This window comes from Arachis stenosperma, chromosome 5 (assembly GCF_014773155.1).
Source record: "Arachis stenosperma cultivar V10309 chromosome 5, arast.V10309.gnm1.PFL2, whole genome shotgun sequence".
NCBI lineage: Eukaryota > Viridiplantae > Streptophyta > Magnoliopsida > Fabales > Fabaceae > Arachis > Arachis stenosperma.
The window spans coordinates 49,384,473-49,401,697 of record NC_080381.1 but is presented as its reverse complement, the minus strand read 5'-3'; the positions used below and the strand labels follow the sequence as shown (position 1 = coordinate 49,401,697).

Genomic DNA, 17,225 nt, shown 5'->3' with positions numbered 1-17,225 from the left:
ATAAAAGTCTGAGGAAGAATGTGCTGCTCAACCCAACCGAGAGCATCGAAATCCTTGTCATTGAAACCAGCAGGCTCTCGGGAAGTCTTCTGTTTCTTGGGGGAGGACCCGAGGTCGAGGTCGGGGAAAGCTGACCGGGTCCGGAGATCGGAGGATCCTGAGTTATAGCTCGGAACTGAGGGACCGGAATGGTCTTCGACCGAGTCTGAACACCAATTGTAGTCTTCTGCGGAGAAGGTCGGGGAGAAGCTTCAGCCTCGATATTCCGAGATGCCGCAGATTTCTTCGCTCGACGAGAAACTTCATAGAATCAGCCTGAGAAGACATCTCTGCAGAAACGAAACAAAGAGGTTATCAAACAGAAAGATCAAAACAAAGTCAAAATATGAAAATGAAATCTCAAAAAGAGGTCGGGAACTACCTAACTCGGAACGGAGAAGGCTTGGATCTCCCAACATTTTCTTCGTATCCAAGTGAGGTGCCCGACCCCATAGACTGCTCAAACACACCAACGAAAGCCTGTTCCACCTCATCTAGACTCTCGAAGGTGTACTTAACCGACACCACACTCTCTTGCCAACAAAGAGGAAACGAAGGCTCCCCACTCTCATCTAAGAAAAAAGGTCGGACATCTCCAACAGCCGGACTTTGAAGTAATAGTTTTTGAAATCGTGAAACGACTCATCATACAAAGTGCAAAATTTCCTACCCTGGTTAGCCCTAAACGAAACCCAGGACACCTTCCCAGCACCCGACCCCAGGCTTCGTCAGTACAAACAGATAAGAAAAAAGAGAAACAGAAGGGGAGACGCCTAAAATCTGACACAAAAGTTGGAAAAGCTTTAAAAACGCCCAAGAGTCGGATGGAGTTGTGTAGGGGCAAGGTTACAAGACCAAAGGACCTCGGATTCCAGGTCGGTGAAAGGAAGACGGACACCTAGCTTGGAGAAGAAAAACAATAAGCATAGAAGAAAAGTTCTCGGAACTCTCTAACGGCGGAAAACATACCCTCTCCTCGGACTCCGGGGCTGCTAACTCGTAATCCCGCTCAGACTCCCTGTTCTCACAAATACTACACTCCCTACGGAACCTAATCAGATACTCAGAATCTACAACAGACGGGACCCTTAAAGGAGCAGGATCTACCAACCTAGACCACTCGGATCTTGGTCGACATTGCTTGAAACACCTTTCGAGACATAAAAAAATCTTGCCTACAAAGAAAGAATACAACAGCAAGAAAAATCACACAAAGGGCAGAAAAACCAAATTCAACAAAAACAAAAGAAAGCAAAGTTCTTTTACAAACAAGAAGGCAGCAACTCGAATAACAAAAATGGATCGGAGAAAAGAGTCCCCCCACACACGCATACAAAGCAATAGCGGCGCCTCTTTTCGGGGCAACCCGGGCATAGAAGATATCAGAAAAAAGAAGCGTACAAAGAATAAAAGCAAAAAAAAGCAAACCTGGAAAAGAAGAAAGCGACGAGCTCCGACGAAAGGAAAAACGGCGGCGCAGAAAAGAACTCTGAAAAACGCACAAAAATGGAAGACGAAGAACAGAGAGAAAGAAGAGAAGATGCTCGAAAAGAAGTGATGAATAAACAAAGAAAAATGAAGAAAGGGGCAAATAATAAAGCCTCCACAGAGCGCCGCACGGAAATCGAGGAAGAAACGGTAACAAGCAATAAATGCTGAAACGACCGTTTTCAAATTTTGAAAAACTACTATGCCCGAGCTCGACCTTCCGAAAAAGACGAACTCGGGCAGGGGCACTGTTCATACCCTGACCGAGCTCTCCAAACTCGGTAAAGCTGATAGAAGGCCCGACCTCGACCCAAGGCCCACGTTCGAGGTCGGACCTCGGACAAACAGGCCAAAGAAAGGCCCGTCAGAAGGAACTAAGCCCAAAACCTAAAGGCCGAAAGGGCCTGGGAAAGGCGGTTCCGCAAAGATAGAGATAAATCTCCCAAAAGATAAGATAAGATAAGAATATATCTTATCCAGGGATGATCGCAGCCAACTACTATAAATACACTGGAGCACCCAGGTATAACTCATACTCTAATTCTACTTGATATCTGCTTGGACCCATGCTAACTTAAGCATCGGAGTGTCATTGCAGGTACAACCCCCCGCCGTTCAGCACAACCAGCTCGGGTCACAGACCCCCCACCTCGGGCCTTGCCAGAAGACCGAGCTACACGTTTCAGGTAACCCTCGGAACAGATTCATAGGACATTCATAACTTTAAGGCATAGACACTAAGACACTAATGATCACAAGACACAAACATGGATAACATAAAGCACAAAAATTCGAAAAACAGAGGAATAAAGAACACAAGGAAATCAAGGAACGGGTCCACCTTAGTGATGGCGGCTCTTCCTTGCTCTTGAAGATCCTATGGAGTGCTTGAGCTCCTCAATGTCTCTTCCTTGTCTCAGTTGCTCCTCCCTCATGATTCTTTGGTTTTCTCTAATTTCATGGAGGAGAATGGAGTGTTCTTGATGCTCCACCCTTAGTTGTCCCATGTTGGAACTCAACTCTCCTAGGGAGGTGTTCAGTTGCTCCAGTAGTTTTGTGGAGGAAAGTGCATCCTTGAGGTATCTCAGGGATTTCTTGATGAGAAGGGTCTCTTGTGTACTCCATCCTTTTCTTGGTGATGGGCTTGTCCTCATCAATGGGGTTATCTCCTTCTATGTCAACTCCAACTGAATACAGAGGTGACAGATGAGATGAGGAAAGGCTAGCCTTGCCAAGGTGGAAGACTTGTCCGCCACTTATAGAGTTTGGGCTATAACCTATGAACTTCCACTTCTTCTCCAATCATGATGCTATGGATCATGATAGCCCGGTCTATGGTAACTTCGGACCGGTTACTAGTGGGAATGATTGAGCGTTGTATGAACTCTAACCATCCTCTAGCCACGGGCTTGAGGTCATGCCTTCTCAATTGAACCGGCTTTCCTCTTGAATCTTGCCTCCATGTGCGCCTCTTCACATATGGTTGTGAGGACTTGGTCCAACCTTTGATCAAAGTTGACCCTTCTAGTGTAAGGATGCTCATCTCCTTGCATTATAGGCAAGTTGAACGCCACCCTCACACTCTCCGGACTGAAATCCAAGTATTTCCCCCGAACCATAGTGAGATAATTCTTGGATTCGGGTTCATACTTTGGTCATGGTTCTTGGTGATCCATGCATTGGCATAGAACTCTTGAACCATCAAGATTCCGACTTCTTGAATGGGGTTGGTAAGTACTTCCCAACCTCTTCTTCGGATCTCATGGCGGATCTCCGGATATTCACCCTTTTTGAGTGAAAAGGGGACCTCGGGGATCACCTTCTTCAAGGCCACAACTTCATAGAAGTGGTCTTGATGCACCCTTGAGAGGAATCTATCCATCTCCCATGACTCGGAGGTGGAAGCTTTTGCCTTCCCTTTCCTCTTTTTAGAGGTTTCTCCGGCCTTGGATGCCATAAATGGTTATGGAAAAACGAAAAAAAAGCAACGCTTTTACCACACCAAACTTAAAATGTTTGCTCGTTCTCGAGCAAAAGAAGAGAGAAGAGAGTAGAAGAAGAAGAAATGAGGAAGAGGGAGATGGTAGTGTGTTTGGCCAAGAAGGGTAAGAAAGGGTGTTTAGGTTGTGTGAAAATGGAGAGTTGAAGAAGGGTATTTATAGGAGAGAGAGGGGTAAAGGTTCGGCCATTAGGGTGGGTTTTGGGAGGGAAAGTGGTTTGAATTGAAGGGTGAGGTTAGTGGGGATTATGAAGGATGGATGTGAGTGGTGAAGAGAAAGATGGGATTTGATAGGTGAAGGGTTTTTTGGGGAAGAGGTATTGAGGTGATTGGTGAATGGGGGAAGAAGAGAGAGAGTGATGGTGGGGTCCTGTGGGGTCCACAGATCCTGTGGTCAAGAAAAAGTCATCCCTGCACCAAATGTTGCTCAAAATCACGTTTTGAGCTATTCTGGCGTTAAACGCCGGGCTGGTGCCCATTCCTGGCGTTTAACGCCAGGTTGTTGCCCTTTACTGGCGTTTAACGCCAGTCTGGTGCCCATTTCTGGCGTTAAACGCCCAGAATGGTGCCAGACTGGGCGTTAAACGCCAACAGCTAGCATTACTGGCGTTTGAACGCCAGCTTCTTCTCCTCCAGGGTGTGCTGTTTTTCTTCCTGTTTTTCATTCTGTTTTTGCTTTTTTTATTGTTTTTGTGACTTCTTATGATCATCAACCTACAAAAAAAGATAAAATAACAAAAGAAAATAGTTAACTATAAAACATTGGGTTGCCTCCCAACAAGCGCTTCTTAATGTCATTAGCTTGACAGAGGACTCTCATGGAGCCTCAGAAACACTCAGAACCGTGTTGGAACCTCCCAACACCAAACTTAGAGTTTGAATGTGGGGGTTCAACACCAAACTTAGAGTTTGGTGTGGCCTCCCAACCACAAACTTAGAGTTTGACTGTGGGGGCTCTGCTTGGCTCTGTTTTGAGAGAAGCTCTTCATGCTTCCTCTCCATGATGATAGAGGGATGTCCTTGGGCCTTAAACACCAAGGATTCTTCATTCACTTGAATGATCAACTCTCCTCTATCACACATCAATCACAGCCTTTGCTGGCTAGGAAGGGTCTGCCAAGGATGATGGATTCATCCATGCACTTCCCAGTCTCTAGGACTATGAAATCAGTAGGGATGTAATGGTCTTCAATCTTCACCAAAACATTCTCTACAAGTCCATGAGCTTGTTTTCTTGAATTGTCTGCCATCTCTAGTGAGATTCTTGCAGCTTGCACCTCAAGGATCCCTAATTTCTCCATTACAGAGAGGGGCATGAGGTTTACACTTGACCCTAAGTCACACAAAGCCTTCTTGAAGGTCATGGTGCCTATGGTACAAGGTATAGAAAACTTCCCAGGATCCTGCTTCTTTTGAGGCGTTTCTGCCTAGACAAGTCATCCAGTTCTTTGGTGAGCAAGGGGGGTTCATCCTCCCAAGTCTCATTTCCAAATAACTTGTCATTCAGTTTTGATTGCTCCAAGGTATTTAGCAACTTGCTCTTCAGTGACATACTCATCCTCTTCAGAGGACGAATACTCATCAGAGCTCATGAATGGCAGAAGTAAGTCCAATGGAATCTCTATGGTCTCAATTTGAGCCTCAGATTCCCATGGTTCCTCATTGGGGAACTCATTGGAGGTTAGTGCACGCCCACTGAGGTCTTCCTCAGTCCGTCCTCCTTTCCTTCCTCCCAAAATTCGGCCATGTTGATGGCCTTGCACTCTCCTTTGGATTTTCTTTTGTGTTGCTTGGGAGAGTACTAGGAGGGAGTTCAGTAACTTTCTTGCTCAGCTGACCCACTTGTCCTTCCAAATTTCTGATGGAGGACCTTGTTTCAGTCATGAAACTTTGAGTGGTCTTATTAGATCAGAGACCATTGTTGCTAAGTCAGAAGTACTCTGCTTAGAACTCTCTGTCTGTTGCTGAGAAGATGATGGAAAAGGCTTGTTGTTACCAGGCCTGTTTCTTCCACCATTATTATTGAAACCTTGTTGAGGTCTCTTGATTCTTCCATGAGAAATTTGGGTGATTTCTCCATGAAGAATTGTAGGTGTTCCATAGGGTTCTCCTAGGTAATTCACCTCTTCCATTGAAGGGTTCTCAGGATCATAGGCTTCTTCCTCAGATGAAGCTTCCTTAGTACTGTTTGGTGCATTTTGCATTCCAGACAGACTTTGAGAAATCAAATTGACTTGTTGAGTCAATATCTTGTTCTGAGCCAATATGGCATTCAGAGTGTCAATCTCAAGAACTCCTTTCTTCTGACTAGTCCCATTGTTCACAGGATTCCTTTCAGAAGTGTACATGAATTGGTTATTTGCAACCATTTCAATCAATTCTTGAGCTTCTGCAGGCGTCTTCTTCAGATGAAGAGATCCTCCAGCAGAGCTATCCAAGGACATCTTAGATAGTTCAGAGAGACCATCATAGAAAATACCTATGATGCTCCATTCAGAAAGCTGTCTGAAGGACATCTTCTGATTAATTGTTTGTATCTTTCCCAAGCTTCATAGAGGGATTCTCCATCCTTCTGTCTGAAGGTTGGACTTCCACTCTAAGCTTACTCCATCTTTGTGGTGGAAAGAACTTTGCCAAGAAGGCATTGACTAGCTTTTCCCAAGAGTCCAGGCTTTCCTTAGGTTGAGAATCCAACCATATTCTAGCTCTGTCTCTTACAGCAAAAGGGAATAGCATCAGTCTGTAGACCTCAGGGTTAACCCATTAGTCTTGACTGTGTCACAGATTTGCAAGAATTCAGCTAAGAACTGATGAGGATCTTCCATTGGAAGTCCATGGAACTTGCAATTCTGTTGCATTAGAGAAACTAATTGAGGCTTAAGCTCAAAGTTGTTTGCTCCAATGGCAGGGATAGAGATGCTTCTCCCATAGAAATCAGGAGTAGGTGCAGTGAAGTCACCCAGCACCTTCCTTGTATTGTTGGCATTGTTGTTGTTTTCGGCTGCCATGGGTTCTTCTTCCTTGAAGAATTCGGTCAGGTCCTCTAAAGAGAGTTGTGCTTTGGCTTCTCTTAGCTTTCGCTTCAAGGTCCTCTCAGGTTCAGGGTCAGCTTCAACAAGAATGCCTTTGTCTCTGCTCCTGCTCATATGAAAGAGAAGAGAAAAAGAAAATGTGGAATCCTCTATGTCACAGTATAGAGATTCCTTGAAATGTCAGAGGAAAAGAGAAGTAGAAAGAAGAAGGAGAAGAAGAATTCGAACTTTAGTGAGATAAGGTTCGAATTGTGCATTTAGAAGGGGTGGTACTCCATAAATAGAAGGATGTGGGAAGGAGGGAAGAGAATTTTCGAAAATTCAATTAAAAGATTTTGAAAATATTTTGAAAATTTGATTGATAATTTTCGAAAATTAAAAGTGAAAAAGAAATCAAGTGATTTTTGAAAAAGAATTTGAAATTAGAAATTAAAAAGATTTGATTGAAACTATTTTGAAAAGGATGTGGTTAAGAAGATATGATTGGTTTTAAAAAGATTTAATTGAAAAGTTATGATTTGAAAACAATTTTAAAAGATATGATTTGAAAACAATTGAAAAGATATGATTTTAAAAAACTAATGACTTGCCTAACAAGAAAAGATATGATTCAAACATAAAACCTTCCTTAATAGAAAAGGCAAAAAATGTTCAATCAAATCATTAATTGTTAGTAAGTATCTTTGAAAAAGGAAAGAAATTGATTTTGAAAACATTTGATTGAAAAGATATGATTTGAAAAAGATTTGGTTTTGAAAAACTTTGAAAACTTGAAAAAAATTTGATTTGAAAACAAAATCTTCCTCCTAGCACCATCCTGGCGTTAAACGCCCAGAATGGTATACATTCTGGCGTTTAACGCCCAAAATGCTACCTCTTTGGGCGTTAAACGCCCAAACCAGGTACCCTGGCTGGCGTTTAAACGCCAGTCTGCCTTCTTCACTGGGCATTTTTGAATGCTCAGCTTTTTCTGTATAATTCCTCTGCAGTGTGTTCAATCTTCAATCTTTGTATCATGACTTGAAAAAGACACAAATTAAAATATTTTTGGATTTTTAATAATCAAAATGCAACAGGAATCAATTAACAATGCATGCAAGACACCAAACTTGGCAGTTTGTGTGCTACTGACACTATATGAGACACATGAACACTCAAGTCAATAGAATTCTAAGATCAAAACAAGAAATATATGCATGGATTCGAAAAATGTAACAAAAACATGCATTTGACACCAAACTTAAGATGAGACTCTAGACTCAAACAAGAAATATTTTTGGATTTTTATGATTTTGCAAATTTTTTTTTTATTTTTCGAAAATTAAGTGGGAAAAGGTATCAAAATTCTTAATGAGAATTCCAGGAATCAGTGCAATGCTAGTCTAAGACTCCGGTCCAGGAATTAGACATGGCTTCACAGCCAGCCAAGCTTTCAAAGAAAGCTTCGGTCCAAAACACTAGACATGACCAAAGGTCAGCCAAGCCTTAGCAGATCACTGCTCCAAAAGCAAAATTGATAAAAATCAACAAGCTCTTGTGGTGATAAGTTGAAACCTCGGTCCAATCAGATTAGACATGGCTTCTCAGCCAGCCAGATTTCAACAAATCATCATGAAACTCTAGAATTCATCTTCAAGAATTTCGAAAAAAAAATAAATACCTAATCTAAGCAACAAGATGAACCGTCAGTTGTCCTGCCTAAACAATCCCGGGCAATAACGCCAAAAACTTGGTGTTGTTGCCGGATCTTGGCACTGATGTTACCAAAAGCTTGCTCAAAACTTGAACAATCCCCGGCAACGGCGCCAAAAACTTGGTGCTGTTGCCGGATTTTGGCACTGATGTTACCGGACAAAAAGCTTGCTCAAAACTCGAACAATCCCCGGCAACGGCGCCAAAAACTTGGTGCGCGAAATTGTGAACAATACTTTTTCACAACTCTCATAATCCCCGGTAATGGCTCCAAAAACGTGGTAGCTCAATACCATGGCATTACACAACTTCGCACAACTAACCAGCAAGTGCACTGGGTCGTCCAAGTAATACCTTACGTGAGTAAGGGTCGATCCCACGGAGATTGTTAGCATTGAAGCAAGCTATGGTCATCTTGTAAATCTTAGTCAGGCAAACTCAAATGTATATGATGATGAACGAAAATAATATAAAGATAAGGATAGTGATACTTGTATATCATTGGTGTAAGAGCTTCAGACAAGTGTATGAAGATGCCTTCCCTTCCGTCTCTCTGCTTTCCTACTGCCTTCATCCAATCCTTCTTTACTCCTTTCCATGGCAAGCTCGTGTAGGGTCTCACTGTTGTCAGCAGCTACCTCCCATCCTCTCAGTGAAAGCGATTGCATATGTCCTGTCACGGCATAGCGGAATTCAGCTGTCGGTTCTCGGTCAGGCCGGAATAATATCCATCGATACTTTTGCGTCTGTCACTAACGCCCTAGCCTGCTAGGAGTTTGAAGCACGTCACAGTCATTCAGTCATTGAATCCTACTCAGAATACCACAGACAAGGTTAGACCTTCCGGATTCTCTTGAATGCTGCCATCAAGTCCTGCCTATACCACGAAGATCCTTTTAAAGAATCCAAGAGATATTCACTAAGCCTCGGATGCTTGTAGAACAAGAATGGTTGTCAGTCACCTTGTTCATGGGTGAGAATGGTGATGGGCGTCAATCATCACCTTCATCAAGTTGAAGAACAAGTGATATCTTGGATAAAGAACAAGTGGAATTGAATGGAAGAACAATAGTAATTGCATTAATACTCGAGGTACAGCAGAGCTCCACACCCTTAATCTATGGTGTGTAGAAACTCCACCGTTGAAAATACATAAGAACAGGGTCCAGGCATGGCCGAATGGCCAGCCTCCCTAAGGGTCTAAGATAGCAACAAAGAAGCTACCAAAGTCTCTCCTCTGATCTAAAATTGATCAAAAGATCCTAATACAATAGTAAAGGTCCTACTTATAGAAAACTAGTACATAGATGAGTAAATGACATAAAAATCCACTTCCGGGCCACTTGGTGTGTGCTTGGGCGAGCAACAAAGGAATTTCGTGTAGAGACTCTCCTTGGAGTTAAACGCCAGCTTTAGTGCCAGTTTGGGCGTTTAACTCCCAATTAGGTGCCAGTTCCGGCGTTTAACGCTGGAATTTCTTGAGGTGACTTTGAACGCCGGTTTGGGCCATCAAATCTTGGGCAAAGTATGGACTATTATATATTGCTGGAAAGCCCAGGATGTCTACTTTCCAACGCCGTTGAGAGCGCGCCAATTGGGCTTCTGTAGCTCCAGAAAATCCACTTCGAGTGCAGGGAGGTCAGAATCCAACAGCATCTGCAGTCCTTTTGAGTCTCTGGATCAGATTTTTGCTCAGATCCCTCAATTTCAGCCAGAAAATACCTGAAATCACAGAAAAACACACAAACTCATAGTAAAGTCCAGAAAAGTGAATTTTAACTAAAAACTAATAAAAATATACTAAAAACTAACTAGATCATACTAAAAACATACTAAAAACAATGCCAAAAAGCATACAAATTATCCGCTCATCAGTTTATTACTTGGACGACCCAGTACACTTGCTGGTTAGTTGAACGAGATTGTGGAAAGAAAGTGCTGAGTTAATGTTTTTATGCACATGCCAAAGAGCCATTATTGTTGATCACAATTTCGTCCACCATGTTTTTGGCGCCGTTGCCGGGGATTGTTCGAGTATGGACAACAGACGGTTCATCTTGTTGCTCAGATTAGGTAATTTTTATTTAAAAAAAAAATTTTTTTTTGAAAATCTTTTGAAAATCTTCTCCCTATTTTCGAAAATTATTCAAAAATTTTTTTACTATGCATTCTGGAGCTTCATGAAACATGTTGAAGCCTGGCTGGCTGTAAAGTGATGAGCGGATAATTTGTATACTTTTTGGCATTGTTTTTAGTATGTTTTTGTTATGATTTAGTTAGTTTTTAGTATATTTTTATTAGTTTTTAATTAAAATTCAATTTTCTGGACTTTACTATGAGTTTGTGTGTTTTTCTATGATTTCAGGTATTTTCTGGCTGAAATTGAAGGACCTGAGCAAAAATCTGATTCTGAGACCAAAAAGGACTGCAGATGCTGTTGGATTCTGACCTCCCTGCATTCGAAGCGGATTTTCTGGAGCTACAGAAGCCCAATTGGCGCGCTCTCAACGGCATTGGAAAGTAGACATCCTGGGCTTTCCAGCAATATATAATAGTCCATACTTTGCCCAAGATTTGATGGCCCAAACCGGCGCTCAAGTCACCTCAAGAAATCCCAGCGTTAAACGCTGGAACTGGCACCCAAATGGGAGTTAAACGCCCAAACTGGCACCAAAGCTGGCGTTAACTCCAAGAAGAGTCTCTACACGAAATTGCTTCATTGCTCAGCCCAAGCACACACCAAGTGGGCCCGGAAGAGGATTTTTATGTCATTTACTCATTTCTGTACACCCTAGGCTACTAGTTCTTATAAGTAGGACCTTTTACTATTGTAGAGAAATCTTTTGATCACTTTTAGATCTCTAGATCATCTTTGAACATTTTAGTTCTTAGATCATTGGGAGGCTGGCCATTCGGCCATGCCTAGACCTTATGCTTATGTATTTTCAACGGTGGAGTTTCTACACACCATAGATTAAGGTGTGGAGCTCTGCTGTACCTCGAGTATAATGCAATTACTATTGTTCTTCCATTCAAATTCCGCTTGTTCTTTGTCAAGATATCACTCGTTCTTCAACATGATGAAGGTGATGATTGACGCCCATCACCATCACCGGAACAAGGTGACTGACAACCATTCTTGTTCTACAAGCATCTGAGGCTTAGTGAATATCTCTTGGATTCCTGATTGCACGATGCATGGTTGATCGCCTGACAACCGAGTGCTCGCCTGACAAACGAGCCAACCATTCCGTGAGATCAGAGTCTTCGTGGTATAGGCAAGAACTGATGGCAGCATTCAAGAGAATCCGGAAGGTCTAACCTTGTCTGTGGTATTCTGAGTAGGATTCAATGATTGAATGACTGTGACGTGCTTCAAACCTGTAACCTACTGGGTGTTAGTGACAGACGCAAAAGAGTTATTCTATTCCGGTAGAGGAGGGAACCAAACCGGTGATTGGCAGCACTGTGACAGAGTGTGTGCATTAGCTTTCACTGCGCGGATGGGAGGTAGCTGCTGACAACAGTGAGACCCTATACGAGCTTGCCATGGAAAGGAGTAAGAAGGGTTGGATGAAGACAGTAGGAAAGCAGAGAGACGGAAGGGAAGGCATCTTCATGCGCTTATCTGAAGTTCCTACCAATGAATTACATAAGTATCACTATTTATCTTTTATGTTATTTTCGTTCATCACCATATATATCTGAGTTTGCCTGACTAAGATTTACAAGATGACCATAGCTTGCTTCAATACTAACAATCTCCGTGGGATCGCCCTTACTCACGTAAGGTTTATTACTTGGACGACCCAGTGCACTTGCTGGTTAGTTGTGCGAAGTTGTGTAATGCCATGGTATTGAGCGCACCAAGTTTTGGGAGCCATTACCAGGGATTATGAGAGTTGAAAAAGTATAGTTCACAATTTCGCGCACCAGTTTTTGGCGCCGTTGCCGGGGATTGTTCTAGTTTTGAGCAAGCCTTTGGTAACATCAGTGCCGAGAGATGGCAACAACATCAAATTTTTGGTGTTATTGCCCGGGATTGTTCAGGCTGGACAACTGACGGTTCATCTTGTTGCTTAGATTAGGTATTTTTTTTTTCGAAATTCTTGAAGATGAATTCTAGAGTTTCATGATGATTTGTTGAAATCTGGCTGGCTGAGAAGCCATGTCTAATCTGATTGGACCGAGGTTTCAACTTATCACCACAAGAGCTTGTTGATTTCGTATCAATCTTGCTCTTGGAGCAGTGATTTGCTAAGGCTTGGCTGACCTTTGGTCATGTCTAGTGTTTTGGACCGAAGCTTTCTTTGGAAGCTTGGCTGGCTGTGAAGCCATGTCTAATTCCTGGACCGGAGTCTTAGACTAGCATTGCACTGATTCCTGGAATTCTCATTAAGAATTTTGATACCTTTTTCCACTTAATTTTCGAAAAACACAAAAAAAAATTACAAAATCATAAAATTCAAAAATATTTCTTGTTGAGTCTAGTGTCTCATCTTAAGTTAGGTGTCAATTGCATGCATTCATTCATGTGTCTTAAGGATCTTCAAATAATTCTTGATGATTTCTTGCTCTGATCTTTGAATTCTATTGACTTGAAGTATTTGTGTGTCTCATATGCATTCTCATATGTTAGTGTCAGTAGTATACAAACTGCTAAGTTTGGTGTCTTGCATGCATTGTTATTTGATTCTTGTTGCATTTTAATTATTAAAAATCCAAAAAATATTTTTAATTTGTGTCTTTTCAAGTCAATGATACAAGGGATTGAAGATTCAGAACACACTGCAGAGGAATTATACAGAAAAAGCTGAGCATTCAAAAATACCCAGTGAAGAAGGCAGGCTGGCGTTCAAACGCCAGCCAGGGCACCTGGTTGGGCGTTTAACGCCCAAAAAGGTAGCATTTGGGCGTTAAACGCCAGAATGTATACCATTCTGGGCGTTTAACGCCAGGATGGTGCTAGGGGGGAAGATTTGTTTTCAAATCAATTTTTTTCAAGTTTTTCAAAATCAAATCTTTTTCAAATCAAATCTTTTCATTCAAATGTTTTCAAAATTAATTTCTTTCCTTTCAAAGATACTTACTAACAATTAATGATTTGATTGAACATTTTTTTCCTTTTCTGTTAAGGAAGGTTTTATGTTTGAATCATATCTTTTCTTGTTAGGCAAGTCACTAATTTTCCAAATCAAATCTTTTAAAATATTTTCAAAACATATCTTTTAAAATTGTTTTCAAATCATATCTTCTCAATCACATCTCTTTAAAACTAATCATATCTTCTAATCATATTTTTCAAATTAGTTTTCAATCAAATCTTTTTAGTTTCTAATTTCAAAATCTTTTTCAAAATCACTTGATTCTCTTCCACTTTCAATTTTCGAAAATCATCAATCAAATTTTCAAAATGTTTTCAAAATCTTTTGATTGAATTTTCGAAAATCATCTTCCCTCCTTCCCACATCCTTCTATTTATGGAGTACTACTCCTTCTTAATGCACAATTCGAACCCTATCTAATTAAAGTTCGAATTCTTCTTCTCCTTCTTCTTTCTATTTCTCTTTTCCTTTGACATTTCAAGGAATCTCTATACTGTGACATAGAGGATTCCACATTTTCTTTTTCTCTTCTCTTTCATATGAGCAGGAGCAGAGACAAAGGCGTTCTTGTTGAAGCTGATCCTGAACCCGAAAGGACCTTGAAGAGAAAGCTAAGAGAAGCTAAAGCACAACTCTCTTTAGAGGACCTGACCGAATTCTTCAAGGAAGAAGAACCCATGGCAGCCGAAAACAACAACAATGCCAACAATGCAAGGAAGGTGCTGGGTGACTTTACTGCACCTACTCCCGACTTCTATGGGGAGAAGCATCTCTATCCCTGCCATTGGAGCAAACAACTTTGAGCTTAAGCCTCAATTAGTTTCTCTAATGCAACAGAATTGCAAGTTCCATGGACTTCCAATGGAAGATCCTCATCAGTTTTAGCTGAATTCTTGCAAATCTGTGACACAGTCAAGACTAATGGGGTTAAACCCTGAGGTCTATAGACTGATGCTATTCCCTTTTGCTGTAAGAGACAGAGCTAGGATATGGTTGGATTCTCAACCTAAAGAAAGCCTGGACTCTGGGAAAGCTAGTCAATGCCTTCTTGGCAAAGTTCTTTCCACCACAAAGATGGAGTAAGCTTAGAGTGGAAGTCCAAACCTTCAGACAGAAAGGATGGAGAATCCCTCTATGAAGCTTGGGAAAGATACAAACAATTAATCAGAATGTCCTTCAGACATGCTTTCTGAATGGAGCATCATAGGTATTTTCTATGATGGTCTCTCTGAACTATCTAAGATGTCCTTGGATAGCTCTGCTGGAGGATCTCTTCATCTGAAGAAGACGCCTGCAGAAGCTCAAGAATTGATTGAAATGGTTGCAAATAACCAATTCATGTACACTTCTGAAAGGAATCCTGTGAACAATGGGACTAATCAGAAAGGAGTTCTTGAGATTGGACACTCTGAATGCCATATTGGCTCAGAACAAGATATTGACTCAACAAGTCAATTTAATTTCTCAGAGTCTGTCTGGAATGCAAAATGCACATGGCAGTACTAAGGAAGCTTCATCTGAGGAAGAAGCTTATGATCCTGAGAACCCTTCAATGGAAGAGGTGAATTACCTAGGAGAACCCTATGGAAACACCTATAATTCTTCATGGAGAAATCACCCAAATCTTTCATGGAAGAATCAAGAGAGACCTCAACAAGGTTTCAATAACAATAATGGTGGAAGAAACGGTTTAGCAATGGCAAGCCTTTTCCATCATCTTCTCAGCAACAGACAGAGAGTTCTAAGCAGAAATACTTCTAACTTAGCAACAATGGTCTCTGATCTAGTAAAGACCACTCAAAGTTTCATGAATGAAACAAGGTCCTCCATCAGAAATTTGGAAGGACAAGTGGGTCAGCTGAGCTAAAATTACTGAACTCCCTCCTAGTACTCTTCCAAGTAATACAGAAGAAAATCCAAAAGGAGAGTGCAAGGCCATCAATATGGCCGAATATGGAGAGGAAAGAGAGGAGGAGGACGCCACTGAGAAAGACCCCAGTGGGCGTGCACTCTCCTCTGAGTTCTCAATGAGGAACCTTGGGAATCTGAGGCTCAAAATGAGACCATAGAGATTCCATTGGACTTACTTCTGCCATTCATGAGCTCTGATGAGTATTCTTCCTCTGAAGAGGATGAGTATGTCACTGAAGAGCAAGTTGCTAAATACCTTGGAGCAATCATGAAGCTAAATGACAAGTTATTTGGAAATGAGACTTGGGAAGATGAACCTCCCTTGCTCACCAAAGAACTGGATGACTTGTCTAGGCAGAAACTGCCTCAGAAGAGGCAGGATCCTGGAAAGTTTTCTATACCTTGTACCATAGGCACCAGACCTTCAAGAAGGCCTTGTGTGACTTAGGGTCAAGTGTGAACCTCATGCCCCTCGTAATGGAGAAGCTAGGATCTTTGAGGTACAAGCTGCAAGAATCTCACTAGAGATGGCAGACAACTCAAGAAAACAAGCATATGGACTTGTAGAGAATGTTTTGGTTAAGATTGAAGACCACTACATCCCTACTGATTTCATAGTCCTAGAGACTGGGAAGTGCATGGATGAATCCATCATCCTTGGCAGACCCTTCCTAGCCACAGCAAAGGCTGTGATTGATGTTGATAGAGGAGAGTTGATCATTCAAGTGAATGAAAAAATCCTTGGTGTTTAAGGCCCAAGGATATCTCTCTGTCATCATGGAGAGGAGCATGAAGAGCTCCTCTCAAAACAGAGCCAAACAGAGCCCACAGTCAAACTCTAAGTTTGGTGTTGGGAGGCTACAACCAAACTCTAAGTTTGGTGTTGAAACCCCACATTCAAACTCTAAGTTTGGTGTTGGGAGGTTTCAACCGGTTCTGAGCATTTCTGAGGCTCCATGAGAGCCCTCTGTCAAGCTAATGACATTAAAGAAGCGCTTGTTGGGAGGCAACCCAATGTTTTATAATTAATTATTTTATTTTGTTATTTTATCTTTTTTGTAGGTTGATGATCATAAGAAGTCACAAAAACAATGAAAAAAGCAAAAACAGAATGAAAAACAGGAAGAAAAACAGCACACCCTGGAGGAGAAGAAGCTGGCGTTCAACGCCAGTTGATGCTAGCTGTTGGGCATTTAACGCCCAGTCTGGCACCATTCTGGGCGTTTAACGCCAGAAGGGTACCAGACTGGCGTTAAACGCCAGTAAAGGGCAAGAACCTTGCGTTAAACGCCAGGAATGGGCACCAGCCCGGCGTTTAACGCCAGAAATGGCTCAAAACGTGATTTGAGCAACAATTGGTGCAGGGATGACTTTTCCTTGACACTACAGGATCTGTGGCCCACAGGACCCATCACTCTCTCTCTTCTTCCCCCATTCACCAATCACCTCAACACCTCTTCCCCAAAAACCCCTCACCCATCAAATCCCATCTTTCTCTTCACCACTCACATATCCTTCATAAAAACCCCACCACCTCACCCTACAAATTCAAACCACTTTCCTCCCAAACCCACCCATAATGGCCGAACCTTTACCCCCCTCTCTCCTATAAATACCCTTCTTCAACTCTTCATTTTCACACAACCTAAACACCCTTCTTCCCCTTCTTGGCCGAACACACTACATCCCCCTCTCCCTCATTTCTTCTTCTTCTACTCTCTTCTTTCTTCTTTGCTCGAGGACGAGCAAACATTTTAAGTTTGGTGTGGTAAAAGCGTTGCTTTTTCATAACCATTTATGGCATCCAAGGCCGGAGAACCCTCTAAAAAGAGGAAAGGGAAGGCAAAAGCTTCCACCTCCGAGTCATGGGAGATGGATAGATTCCTCTCAAGGGTGCATCAAGACCACTTCTATGAAGTTGTGGCCTTGAAGAAGGTGATCCCCGAAGTCCCCTTTTCA

General features: G+C 42.0%; 1 non-coding gene across 1 annotated transcript; it reads left to right on the top strand.

Moving 5' to 3' along the window:
* The first annotated feature begins 6,024 nt into the window (after positions 1-6,024).
* Positions 6,025-6,130, top strand: LOC130984319 (small nucleolar RNA R71). Its single transcript, XR_009088262.1, has one exon. It is a non-coding gene; the product is annotated as a small nucleolar RNA R71 (small nucleolar RNA).
* Positions 6,131-17,225: the final 11,095 nt, after the last annotated feature.